Raw genomic sequence first — 15,267 nt, forward strand, 5'->3', positions numbered from 1 at the left:
CTTAGAAATACTGAAAGTAACCACACATTTAAAGAAGAAATAAATCCAAATTCTTCCAGAGAATAGAAAAAGGGGGAATATACCCTATCTCCTTTCACAAGACTAGAATAACTTTGATATGAATACCTGACAAGGATATTATGAAAAAGGAAAATTAAAGGTGAATATATTCATGAACAGAAACAAATAAAAAATTAATCTGTAAACGCTTTTTAAATTTTCTATGTATGAGTCATATTTTTTGTGTCATTGACAGTTTTATTTCTTCATTTTTTAATCCTTATGCTTCATATTTCTTCTGTTTGCCTTGCTGCATTGTACTTCAGTACAATGTTGAATAAATTATTCTATTTCAGATTTCAAAGTAAAAGATTTCAGTGTTTTACTATTAAATTATGATGTTTTTCTACAGAATTTTTTGTTGTTTTATTTGTTTCTGTTTGTGTGTATGCCCTTTATTGAATTATGGAAGTTACTTTCTGGTCTTAGTTTGTTAAGTTTTTAATTACAAATGTTGCCAAATTTTATCAACTGCCTTTTTTTCCCATCTATTTAGCCATATTTTTTTCTTTTTTATGAAAATGTAATAAATTACACTGATCACTGTTCTAATATTACACCAATCTCAAATTCCTAGACAAACTAGACATTCCTAGACAATTCCTAGACAAAAGTAAATACTATTACTGGTATTAGTTTGCTAAGTTTGTTTAAAATTCTTACATCTACAGTCATGAATATATTCACCTTTAATTTTCCTTTTTCATAATATTCTTGTTACAAAGCAACAAGAATTAAGACAGTATGGTATTGGCAAGGGATAGACAGACAGAGCAATGGAACAGAATAGAGGTAGGCACAGACCCATTTACATCAGGGCACGATTTATGAAAAGATGGAGCTATATGGCTGTGGAGAAAGAATAAATGGTAATGGAAAACAGTGGGAACTTGCACCCTAACAGTTAATTAAAAAATTACGTTCCAGGTGGATTACAGATTAAATTTATCGGGCTAAACAACAAAATGGCTGGAAAGTATTACAGGAGTGTATTTTCATGACCTTAAGACAGGAAATACTTCTCAGAAGACAAAAAACACTTACCTTAAGCAATTGAAGAATTGATTATATTAAAATTAAGAACTTCTCATTAACAGATACCAGTAGCTTACCAACAAAAGTAGTATCCAGAATATATAAAGAAATCAATATTTTTTAAATGACCAAATAGAAAAAATGGGCAAGAGATTTGAATAGACACTTTATAAAAGAGGATATCCAAATGTCCAATACACACGAAAAGGTGTTTATTTTCATTAAGAATCAGGGACATGCAAATTAAAACTATAATGAGATCTCACTATGCATATGCACCAGAATGGCTAAACTTTAAAAAAAATTGACAAATATTGATGAGGATGTGGAGCAATCATATTCTGTTGGTGGTAACAGAAATTGGTATAACCACTTTGAAAACTGTTCTCATCATCTAGGAAAGTTGAATTTGTACATATACTATGATTCAACAACTATATTCTTTTACTTTATTCCAATAGCAATGCATGTATATATATTCCAAGAGACATGTACAAGAATGTTCAAAGCACTATTACTGTTAATAGTTGAAAACTGGAAGCAGTACAAATATCTTCAACAACAGAATGAATAAATAAGCTATGGAATAGTCAACAATATAATACTATAGAGCAATGAAAATGAAGAAACTAGAGCTAGATGCAACATCATGAATGAATCTCATAAGCAAAATAAAATAAAATAGCCAAACACAAAGAACACATACAGTGTACAGTTCCATTAATAAAGAATGCAAATAATTGTTAAAACTAATTTAATGGTGTTGAGGAATGCATCTTAATTTGGTAAAACTAAGGAAGGGCACAGAATCAAGTACAATGGCAGTCAAGATAGTGGTTCTTTGGAGAGTAGCAGAGGCTAGTAATTGAAAGGGAAACAGTTTTTGTGGTGATGACAATGTTTTTTTTCTTACTCGGGTGGTAGTTACAAACACTCGGGTGTTTGTTTTTTGAAAAATCATTAAATTCCATATCTTGTTGTACTCATGCTTCTGTACATAGGTTTTGTTCCCCAGTTTAAAAAAGGTTAAGGAATATTCATCCCTACAGCACATAAAATCATGTCATATGTCATATGAATCTCATCTTTTGAAAGGCAGACAATATCTCTTTAGTTGACTCACATCTTTTAATTAATTTATTCATTTTCCATAACTGGAATTACTTATCACATATAGAAGGTACCTAATAAAAACTGAAATAAACATATAATTTTTAAATTAGAAACTTCATTTATGAATCACTTAAAATTGTCTCATATACCACCATTGGTTATTTGGGAAGCCATACACCAGGGTTAGATTACCTCTGTTTTAATTTGTCTGTTTTCTCAACTTTATTCTTATCAATGACCAGAGTCACAAATGTTTCTACCAAAAATGAGCCTGTCTCTGCTGGTCCAGGGCTCTGGCCTCCTTGGCTTAAGGGCCACAGGAAAAGACCGTCCCCACTACTATTAAAGCCTGGCTCTAACTCCGGCTCAAAGATTTCAAGCCAGGTCTGTAGCTTGTCCTGCTCATGGAGAGGGGAGATCACAAAGATAAACTCACCAGGTAAGAGGGAACAGTTTAAGACATCATCTTTGAAAGATGGTTAGTATTATATTCAGCCTGTTTTCCATAACAAAAGAACCACATCTTTTGTTTTTGTGTAGTTCCAGATAGCACTGTGTATTTGGAAATTTCAAGTAACCTGGAGAATACCTTGAAAAATCAAGTGAGGTGAAGCTATTGTAATAGCACAAATGCTTATAATCACCCTCTATCCCATTGGCCTTTGCTTACTTTGTTTCTTAGAATAACCATATGAACCAATTTGTTCAAATTTCAAGGTTAAGCCTTAACTTAGTTGTTTTACATGGGTTCTTGAAATGGATTGACACTCAGCAGTAAGTTTATTCTGCATGCTACTGTTGCATACATCTCCTACCTTAATAGGATCTCCTCCTAATCACCAAAAATGTAGTTTTGGAGCAAGAAGTAAGGAGCCATTCTTGAACTGGTATTCTTTCTCTCTCTCTCTCTCTCACACACACACACATACACAAATAGGTTATAATTTATACTTACAAAACTAACAATATACTATTTTTTTAGCATACAAATCAGGTGCCTGGAAAACATACCTATAAGTAACTCAAAATGAAAAGTGAGCACCCCAACTATGTCATTCTTCTAGAAAATAATCCTACGTTTTTACGCCAACCAATCATGTATTGACTAATACATGTATATTTAGTACCAGTACTGTTAAAGTATTTTTGAAGATTAGGAAAATATAAAATATACTCCATGGTTTCAATGTGTTTACAACCTTCACAAGACGGAAACAACAACACCAAGATGATGTTCTATAATTATGCAATATATTTTATAGTGCAGACTACATGTGTTATACTATTATGACTAATTAAAATATGGGCAATATTTGCCCTATTTCTCAGAAAGAGGCATTTAATTTTCCCTACAATATAGGCAAGGGTTAGGGAATTTAAGTAATTTGTCAAAATTAGATAGTATATGGTAAAACCAAGACTGAAACCAGAATTTCTGAGTGTAAACCTCATGCTTTTTTCCACTGTGTTCTTATAAGTCTTTGCACGGTGTTGAACACATAGTAGGTACACAGCAATTGGTTGAAGATTTAAAAACATAAATACATAAAACACTTTCAAATAAGAACAAATAAAATCTATACAAGGCAGGTGGATTTGTGTAGTTGACTAGAAACGGAGAGTATTACTGCCTTATTTTGGGTTCCCCCATAAACAGAACCTGAGACAAGGACTTGGGTGAAAGTTTATTTGGGAGGTGGGCCAAGGAAGCTAGACTGAGGGAACAGTGAGAGCGCTAGATGGGAAGGAACATAGAGGTTCAATATCAAATTTACAGCTGTGGAAAACAGGTTTGAGTTACCAAATCACCTAAAAATTGATCAGAATGCCTCAAAGATGGGAGGCTGATACATTCGGAGGCTCCCTTCATCCACTGGCTGAGGGTTCCCCAGAGGCAACAAAAGCTTGTACTTCCTTGTCTATGGTTTAGCCAGAAAACTCCAGATGGAGGGGAGCCTAAGACAGAAAGCAGAAGGCAAGCACTTGAACTGAACTATATCAACAGCAGCTGAAATCAGATGTTGGCCAATGAGTTGTATATGATGTACGAGAGGTACGTGCTACAGTTACCCAGATTGACTTTGTAAGGATTTTAAAACTATCTTCCAAGAACATGCAAAAGCAATAGTACTATCTCTTAATATCTAATCAAATAGCACTGACATATTTTGCTCTGTGTGTCAAAAAATTTGACCAATTTTGATAAAATTTACTAAAAGACACTACCTTAAGTTTAATTTGTGGCTTAATTTGAAACAAAATGGAAGCCAATCCACTTAACATGTGGGACTCTCTCAAATTTGAATAAACTTGAAAAAATTTTAATGAAATTTGCTACAAGCGTGCATTTATTCCTTTCATGTTTATAGAACACCTGTTCTGAAACAGGGTATTTACAATGCTGAATCTGACATCAATCCTACCCTCAATTAGTTTAGAGTCATTTGGATTCATCACATCATGAGACATTATTGGGCATTACTGATTCCATAGAAACTGGCAAAGGCAGAATACTGGGGTGGGCCAGATGCTTAGAGGACAGATTCAGTTAAAGTGTTGGAGGAGTCCAGGCTACCAGAGAGAAGAGGACCTCTGGAGAGAAGAGTAACAAGTAATAGATGATGGACGAGCCAGATAAGTACAACACAAAACAACAGGGATGACATAAGGAGTTAGAAGCCTTGCAACAAATTATACAGAGTAACATGCTAAAAAAGGCAGGCTGGCAGCTGTTAGGTATCAGCAGGTAGCAGGTCTGGAGGCTGGGCAGGTTACCAAGAATATGACTCAGGCACAGGGATCAAGAACGTTTTTAAACTCATAAGAGCATTTCAAGTTGTTGGAAGCTATACCACAGGGACAAAAATCTCAGTGTATTTCTCTCTCAAGCTACATGTCAATGATGGGTTGGCTGGAATCTCCACTCTATGTGGTCCTCACTCTAGGATCAGGCTAATAGAGCAGCCACATCTAGGGAATTACCAGATGCCATGATGGGGGGTGTGTGGAGGAGAGAAGTGGGCTGAATTATACACCAGGCCTAAACCTTCACTCTGAAAGTGACTTATACTACTTCTGCCCACATTCAATAGTCCAAAGTGAGTCATATGGCCAGACCTAACTTCAAAGGGACTGGGAAAATAGTATCTCTTCATGAGATACTTATGAAAAGGCAGAGGACTAATATACAAGTCTTACTCATGGAAAAGGAAAGGGTGAATGGATATATATATGTATATAACAAACACACATTTCAATCAACAAAAACATAATGTTGTGATTGGTTCTGAATGTGTTCCAAACTAAAATGTGTTTAAAAATATTAACAAATGAAACATATTTCTCAGCAATGTCTTTTATCAAAGGCTCCTTGCCTTCCTCTTAAAGACCATATACTTTACAAGTTCACCTATATTCAGAAAGTACCAGGCCCAAACTAAAATATCATTCTAGAATTGTCAACTCTAAGGCAACATATCTGCAAGGAACAGATATGTTCCTTGAAGGGAAAGGAAAAAGGGAGACTGCTTGCAGTACTTACCTGGTGAGAATGCAAGGAGGGAGCCTAGATAGGCTTGAGGGTTGAACACAAACCAAGTGACCACATTGAAAGGGATGGTCCTAAAAGGTTATTCTTTTCTGATTCTTTCACTGTTCACCATTTTGAAATATGTAGTCCATAATTCTTAGGGCAGAGAAGTCAAGGAAATTAAGCCTTAAGCCTTAGTCTCATAATACTTAGGCCTGGCTATGATCACAAGATGCAAAAATGTCAAATTCAGAATGTTTCATCTTGTTATTCTCATTCTATTCTACATCTTTATATATTTTTAAATATTTTTAAAACCCCAACTATACAAGTAAAATAAAGCTAAATTGGGGCTGCAAAAAGAGAAATTCACCACCTCTTAGAGTTTTTTTTTTTTTCTAGACTTGTATCTTCTTGCCTTATTTCCTCTTGTTGAGTTTCAGCAGCATTGGCTACCCTTTCCACTGAGATCTAAACAATAAGTATGTTTATAAAAATGCTCTAGGTGTAGACCTAGAAAGGCCTTTTCTGTTTGTTAAAATACTGACACATCTATCCCTTCCCAGTTCTTACAGAAATGGTACAAGATCGCTAAATGGGTTTATATCTATCAGTGCCTGAGTCTTGCAATGATTCTTATATTCATCATGCTTTTTGGACCTACAAATTGTCAAGCTCCATGAATTTGTCTCTGTTTACATCCTCCTTAATCTTTTCCCTCCCAACTTCTAGTATAGTTGAATAAATTCTGGCTTTGTAAAAGTTTCTGGTTTTGTCAGAATGGCTAAAATTAAGAACACAAGAAACAACAGGTGTTGCTGAGGATGTGCAGAAAGAAGAATCCTCTTGCACTGTTGGTGAGAATGCAAACTGGTCCAGTCACTCTGGAGAACAGTTTTGAGATTCCTCAAAGAGTTAAAAATAGACCTACCCTATGATTCAGCAATTGCACTACTACGTATTTACCCAAAATGATACAAAAATACAGATTCAAAGGGATACATACACCCTGAAGTTTATAGCAGCATTATCAACAATAGCAAAACTATGGAGGGAACCCAAATGTCCACTGACTGACGAATGGATAAAGAAGATGTGGTATATATATGCACAATGGAACATTATTCAGCTACCAAAAAGAATGAAATCTTGCCATTTGCAACAAAGTGGATAGAACTAAACGGTATTATGCTAAGCGAAATAAGTCAGTCAGAGAATGAAAAATACCATATGACTTCACTCATATGTGGAATTTAAGAGACAAAACAGATGAACATATGGGAAGGGGAAAAGAAAAAGAAAGGAGAAAGGGAAACAAGACTTAAGTGACTTTTAATGATAGAGAACAAACTGAGGGCTGGTGGAAGGAGATGGGTGGGAGATGGGCTAGATTTATGATGAGTATTAACAAGGGCACTTGTGATGAGCACTAGGTGTTATATGTAAGTGATAAGTCACTGAATTCTATTCCAGGAACCAGTATTGCACTATATGTTAACCAACAAAGTTGAAAGAAAGAAAGAAAGAAAGAAAGAAAGAAAGAAAGGAAGAAAGAAAGAAAGAAAGAAAGAAAGAAGGAAAGAAGGAAAGGAGGGAGGGAGGAAGTTAGGAAGTTGAGAAGAGCATGCTTAGTTGATGAGATTTTGTTTGGGGAGCTTTTTTGAATTTTCTTTTATTCAAGTAATCCAGAAAAATTGTCTAAGAAAAAAGTCCAATTTCTGACATGTAAAATGATTTTTATACAGACCTCCCACTTTTTGGAGACGTCTTCACCATAAAGAAGTAATGTTTTTTAAGATTTCATTTATTTATTTTAGAGAAAGGGAGGAAGAGCACAGAAGGAGAGTGAGAGGTAGATGACTCCCCACTGAGCAGACAGCCCAAGGTGGGGCTCCATCCCAGGACCCTGGGATCATGACCTGAGCCAAAGACAGACATGTAACCAACTGAGCCACCCAGGCACCCTAAGCCATAAATAATTAATTTCTTAGGTGAGAAGATTAAGAGGAAAACACTTCCCATTTTCCATGAAGTACAAGGAAAATACAAATCGTAACTTATTTTTAAAAAAACCTTTCTGGGTTTTTTTTGCCTCTATGGCAATGTGTAATCAGATTCTTTTCCTACTACTCTGTCTTCATCAATGACTTCTTTTCTTATCCTGATTATCTAAAGGGGTAAGCTATTCTTTAAGGGTCTGTTCTGAGTGATCTTTTCTTTCCCTACATTTTCTCTCTGGACCACATCATCTCTCCCAAGGATTCAAATGTGGCCTCTATGTAAAAGGCATTGGAACTGGTATTATTTTTTTTGTTTGTTTGTTTTTTTTTTTAAAGATTTTTTATTTCTTTATTCAACAGAGATAGAGACAGCCAGCGAGAGAAGGAACACAAGCAGGGGGAGTGGGAGAGGAAGAAGCAGGCTCATAGTGGAGGAGCCCGATGTGGGGCTCGATCCCGTAACGCTGGGATCACGCCCTGAGCCGAAGGCAGGCGCTTTAACCGCCATGCCACCCAGGCGCCCCTGGAACTGGTATTATTAATCTTGACCTCTCTCCAGAGCATGAGACATTTCCACCCACCTTTGAGTATAACACACACACATATACATTTAAAAAAAATACAGCAGGTTCTCAGGGCAAAACTCTCTACTGAATAAATTCCTAACTCCACTACACACCGTAAAGACTTTTATGATCCTACTCCAGTTTAATTTCCACCGATTCCTGGTCTATTTCACATCAAGCATCCCATACTTGAGTGAAACAGAGCTTCTCACTGTTCTCCGTACAATGCCAATTCACTCCCCTCGGCATGCTCACCTTATTTCCACACCCTACTCAGACTTTAATGGGAATGGTTTACAAGATGATTTCACAAACTTCAAGACTACACAAATGCAAACCAGATGTGAATAGATCTCGAAAGGAAGTTACCTGCAGCAGTCAGAAATGCATCTCATTCTGTTCACTTTTGTTCAGAATGTTGGCAGAACCTCAAGCCTGTTCAAAACAAAACTTGTTTTCTCCTTGATGCTCATATCTTTGCACTCTACTTGCTTTTCCAGAGAGGTAATTTTCTCTTCATTTTCAAATTCCCTCATACTCTCCTCCTGCTCAGCCTTTCTATACTATTTCCCAGGAAATAATCAAGCTTTCTCTTTCTCTCTCTTTCTGAGGGGCTATTAAGAGGCTGTTGCTTCTGTTCCTCCGTTTCTCTCCATCTCCCTACTCTCCGCTCTCATTCATCATTTGATTCTATACAGAAAACACCGGCACACAGTAGCCATCTGTAGCAACGACTTTCAACTTTATTTCCCTACCTTGTTTTTCTCTAGCCTACTTCTAAACAAACATTGACATAACACTCAGATTAGATATCAGAGGCATCCTCTAATATAACATATGTATGAGTGCACATGCGCACGTGCAAACACACACACACACACACACACACACACACATAATGTTTGGAACTTTTAAGTTACTAGCTAACTCTAGGCTCACATTTTTATTTTTGGTCTGCTCTCCCCAGATTAGCTAGTTCATGACCCATGAAACCACTCTGAGCAGAGCCACCAGGGGAAGTTATCTTGATCTCATCATCATTTCTCAGGAAAAAAATCAGAGTGTATGTGAGAAGGCCAAAGGTCCAGGATGTGGAAAAAGATTCACTGCAGTAAAGTCTTCAAAGGAGAGAATGGGGTGATAATGTTACCTCCATTTTTTTATTCTTTTGTTGATTTCCTTTTGGACCTGTCAAATGAGGTGCTGAGATGAGCCCTCTCCTTCCTAGAGCTCAACAATCGAAGTGAAGATTCTACAAACACCCCCTGGATAAAGGAGATAAAACCCAACAGGGACAATGTAAGGAAGAAAGTAGTGCAGAGCTTATGGATTCCATTACTAGATACAGCCCAACTTGGACAATGAACCACAGCTTTATCACTAGAATAGCAGCGTCCTTTTTCTACCTCTGGATGATGAAAGGCTCCAAGTTCAGATGTCTGCAAAATGAATAAACAAGCCTGACTGCACTCAAGTGGACTCATCTTACACTGTGTTTACGAGTTAGAATAGGTGTGCAACAAACCACGAATCATGGGCTCTGATTATAATAAAACATATTATTACCCAAATCTCTACAAAGTGGGAAAGGGGTTTGATAATATATTAGGGTGTGGTAGAAAACAAGAACTGGGAAGGCAGGCAGTCATAGATTTCAACCTTACTCTTGTCACCTCAGAGCTTAATAATCTCAGACAAGTTAATTTAACATCTGAGCTTTAGTTTCCTCATTTAGAAAAACCAGAGGCAAGAATACATATTTCATATGGTAGTTGTGAGGGTGAAACGAAATGACATAAATGAAAGTGCCTGGTGCAATGCAAGGAAAATGGTGGTGCTCACAAGCTGTTTCCCCTCCCCCTCCACACTTGCTCTCCACTGTCCTCCTCATTGTACTACTTCTATCATGAGTGGGGAAGCCAGGTGAGCAGCTATCCTCCTTGCAAGAACTGGTGAGGATTAAAGAAATAACGTAAGTATCCAGCACAAGGCTTGGGCTTAATCGCTCAGCAGATATTGTCCTTGTTCTCCTTTAAAATATGAGCTAATTTTGGCCAAGATCCTCTAGGCATCTAATACCTAACAACTGCCCCCAAATGTAGAGAACTATAAGTTAGTAATAATCCTCTAGCTCCTTACTCCTCAAAGTGTGGTGTTTGGACTCACAGCATCAACACCATCTGGTAAATTGTTAGAAATGCAGACTCGCAGCTCCACCCCAGATCCACTAAAATAAAATCTGTGTTTTAACAATCCCCAAGTATATACACCTGTAAAGGCTGAGATGCATTACCCTAGCCAAAACTCTGGAACCCCTGTAAGAATTAAGAGCAAGCCAAATACTTCCTATTTAACTGTAAAATGCAAAGGTTCACATATTGGAACAGAGTAGACAAAGTCCACTTTCTTGTTTTAATATCTTCTTTGAATCAGGGGTGAACATTGCTGACACTAATGCTGGATTGTAAAAATGTACATTTAGGAGATAAGGTGCTGTGGGGTAGTGGCTCAGATCACAGTCTTGGCTTTGTTGTACAAATATGAATTTAAATCTTAGTTCCACTAATGATTAGCTATGTGAATTGGAGCAGTTCCTCATCTACAATATGGAATTGATAATAATACCTACAGCCTTTGTGGGGATTAAATGAAATTATGATTGCAGAAGGCCTAGCACACAGTAAGCCCTCAGAGAGGACAGAGGCGGTATGTATGAAATGATATGAAAGGAAAGGGCTTCTGAATATTCAGAGTTCAACCCATAGATCTAATGTAGCTACTGCATTGGTCCACTACTAGGGCACAGAGGAACTCCATTTAGGGAGAATATGATCAGGACCTTCAGCTTTCACAGGAGAATGGAATCTCCCCTGAAGCATTGACAGAGATCACCTATGTCTAAAGCTCTGTTCTCACGGGTTGTTCAGGAAGGAACTGACAACCAGCCTCTGAAAATTCATCCAAACCCTCTTAGACACCTGGGAAAGTTAGAGAGGAAAGTTGGAGATATGTTATTTTCATCTTTTCTTCAAAGTTTTCTAAGTTCTATACTTGATTTAAATTTTATCTCCAGAAAATTTCATAAGGCCTAATTATTTCACCTTCCTGCTTGTATTAATAAATAAATTAATTAATAAATTCTTTAAGAGGTTAGAAGGAAAATATTGTTTCTCCATAAAATATACATACTTCTTTTTGTCAGATAATAATAATGACATAATTAATCATGCCTACCTTTTGAATTGTTGCTAAGGTGTTCTGAGGTATATAAGCTAATTCACAGTAGCATTAGCTCAAGTGGTTTGTGTGTTCACTATAAAATTATAGTGACAGACAATAAAGTGGATTTGAATAAACAGAGATACTATATTATCGGATGACAAGACAATATTATAAAAAAACCCACTATCTCCAAATTATTCTGAAAATTTAATGAAATCTATTTAAATTTCTGGGGGATTTTTTGGAAGTTTGCAAAATAATAAAAAGTGTCCAGGGGAAAAAAAAGTTTTTTTAATGAGGTACAGTGTCTTCCTTTTTAAAACAATAATTATATAATAATAGTAATAATAATAATAATTGAAAGGGTATAATATTAGCATCAGAATTGGATCCATGGAATTCAAGAAACATATTTGAGTATATTTAAGAAATTAACATACGAAAAAGGTACAATTTCTAATTGGTAGATAAAAGAATCACTCAATAAATGGTATTGAATAACCAACTCTAAGTGGAGAAAAAAATAAAGTTAGATCCCTACCTCACATCTTACACAAAAGTAACTGTTAGATGAATTAAAGATTTAAATATAAAATATGAAAATATGATAGTACTTTAAAATGTAGATGAATTCTTGGCCATAGTCTTGAGGTGTGGACAGATAGTTTAATCATAACACCAGTGAGGAGAAAATAAAGAAAAATATTGGCATTTCACTATATTAACATTGAACACTTCTGAGAAAAAGCACAATGAAACAAAAGGCAAATGTTAAATTAATAAAAAATACTAAAAAATCCGCATAGACAAAAGGTTACTAGCCACATATAAAGTGGTATAGAAAAAAGATGAACTGTTTGAAAGAAAAATGATAAGTAATAATATACAATCCACAAAAGAATATAAAGTGGCCAGTAAACAGATTTTTAAAACTTCTCTCTCACACTAATCAAAGAGATACAGATCAAACAAGACTTTAAAAATTTTATTATTTTTAAAGATTTTATTTATTTATTTACTTGAGAGAGCAGGCAGAGAGGCAGAGGGAGAGGAGACAGAGAATCCCAAGCAGACTCCCTGCTGAGCAATGAGCCCGACTCAGGGCTTCACCTCACTGACCCTGAGATCATGACCTGAGCGGAAACCAAGCATCAGTTGCTTAACTGACTGAGCCATCCAGATGCCCCCAAACAAGACTTTAAAAAAAAATTTAAAAAAAAAAAGGTTTTCAGACTGTCGTTAAGAATTTGGGGAAGAAAGAGAAACAGAAAAAATATATAGAAGAAAATGAAAAAGTTATCAATGAACTAATTAATAGTAATACTAATACTAAAAATACATATGCATGAGTATAGATTCAAAAATTATAAACAAAAATGCCATATTCATTCCTCTCTAGATGATTTAAATAATCTAATTTTCTTTGGGCATTATCTTTTCATTAAGTTTTTAAAATAAAAACTATATACTTAAGTTATACAACACAATTTGATACACATTTACGCAGTAAAATTATGACTACAGTCGAGTTAATTAATATATTATCACCTCACACAGTTGCAGCTTTTGTGTGCATCAAGAGTGCACCTGAAATTCACACTCTAAGCAATACTGTTTAATACAGTATTATTAAGGATAGCCATTATGCCTGCACATTAGATCTCTAGACTTATTCATCCTACGTAAGACAAAAAATAAGAAGTGTTGGGGGCGCCTGGGTGGCACAGCGGTTAAGCGTCTGCCTTCGGCTCAGGGCGTGATCCCGGCGTTATGGGTTCGAGCCCCACATCAGGCTCCTCTGCTATGAGCCTGCTTCTTCCTCTCCCACTCCCCCTGCTTGTGTTCCCTCTCTCGCTAGCTGTCTCTCTCTCTGTCAAATAAACAAATAAAATCTTTAAAAAAAAAAAAAAAAGAAGTGTTGTACATAACAGTTTGTAGCCTTTATCCAATATCTCCCCATTTCCTCCACCTCCCCCAACAGCCTCTGCTAACTACTATCCTACTCTTTCTGCCTCTGTAAGTTTGATCTTTTCTTTAGATTCCATATTTAAGTAAGAACATAGTGTTTGTCTTTCTCTGTCTGGCTTTTTTCACTTAGCATGATGTCCTCCAGGTTCATCCATTTTGTTGCCAATGGCAGGATTTCCTTCTTTCTCATGGCTGAATAATATTCCATTGTATGTATATATATATATGCTACATCTTCTTTATTCATTCAGCTACTGATGAACACTTAGGTTGTTCCCATGTCTTGGCTATTGTAAATAATGCTATAAAGAACATGAGAATGCAGGTATCCCTTCAAGATACTGAATTTACTTTCTTTGGATATATAACCAGAAATGGGGTTGCTGGATCATATGATAGTTCTGCTTTTTAATTTTTTGAGGGACCTCCACGTTGTATTCCATAATGACTGTACAAACTTACATTCCCACTAATAGTGTCACATTCTTCCCAACATTTGTTATCTTTTGTCTTTACAATTACAGTCATTCTAAGAGGTGTGAGGAAATACCTCATTAGGGTTTTGATTTGCATTTCCCTATGACTGGTTATGTTGAGCACCTTTTCATGTACCTATTGGCCATCTATATTTTTGGCCATTTTTCTCCTTTCTACTTCAATAATTTCTTCTTTATTCTTCATTAATGTCTGTCCTTTCTCATGTCTCTTTAGTTGTTTTTAAATTGTTTATGCAAATGCTTAGCTCACTTATTGATTCTTCATCTTTTTAAGAAATGTCTATTCAGGTCCTTTGCCCATTTTTAAAGTTAGGTTATTTGTTTTCTTGTTACTGAGTTGTTTGAGTTCCTTATATATTCTGGGTGCTAACCCCTTATCAGATACGTGATTTGCAAATATTTTCCCATTCCATCGATTGTATCTTCATTCCTTTGATCTTTGTTTTGTTTGCTGTGCAGAAGCTTTTTAGTCTGATGCAATCCCATTTCTCTATTTTGCTTTTGTGGCCTGTGTTTTTGGGGGTCATATCCAAAAATCATTGCACGAACCAATGTCAAGAATCTTTTTCCCTTTTTTTCTCCTTACAGTTTTATGGTTTCAGTTCTTACATTTAAATCTTTAATCCATTCTCAGTTGATTTTATGTAAAGTGAGATAAGGGTCTGATTTAATTCTTCCATGTGTGGAAAACCAGTTTTCCCAACACCATTTATTGAAGAAACTGTCCTTTCCCTACAGTGTGTTCTTGGCACCTTTGTCAAAAATCAATTGACCATAAATGTCTGAATTTATTTCTGGGCTCTCTATTCTGTTCCATTGGTCTCTACGTCTGTTACTATGAAAGTACCAACCATCAACCATGCTGCTTTGGTTACTATGCCTTTGTAGTATATTTTGAAACCAGGTAGGGTGATGCTTCCAACTTTTTTTTTTCCCCTCAAGATTGCTTTGGCTATTCAGTTTTGTGTGTGTGTGTGGTTCCATATTAATTTTAGGATTTTTTTTCTATTTCCATAAAAAAGTCACTGGAATTTTTATATAGATTGCATTGAATCTGTAGATCACTTTGGATAAATTTTTCATTTTTATTAATATGGAATTGAATCAGTAAAATTTTAATTTCTAAATTTCAATTTTATTATCACTTTTTCCATTTATATATCTGTGTTTACCAATTATTTTTCTTTTCCTTAAGTCTCCAACACAGACTTAAGTTTATTTATTTGCCCTTTCAAAGAATGTATTCTAGGATTATACATTCAACCATTTTTCTCCTT

Source organism: Ailuropoda melanoleuca, chromosome 1 (genome assembly GCF_002007445.2).
Source record: "Ailuropoda melanoleuca isolate Jingjing chromosome 1, ASM200744v2, whole genome shotgun sequence".
Taxonomy (NCBI): domain Eukaryota; kingdom Metazoa; phylum Chordata; class Mammalia; order Carnivora; family Ursidae; genus Ailuropoda; species Ailuropoda melanoleuca.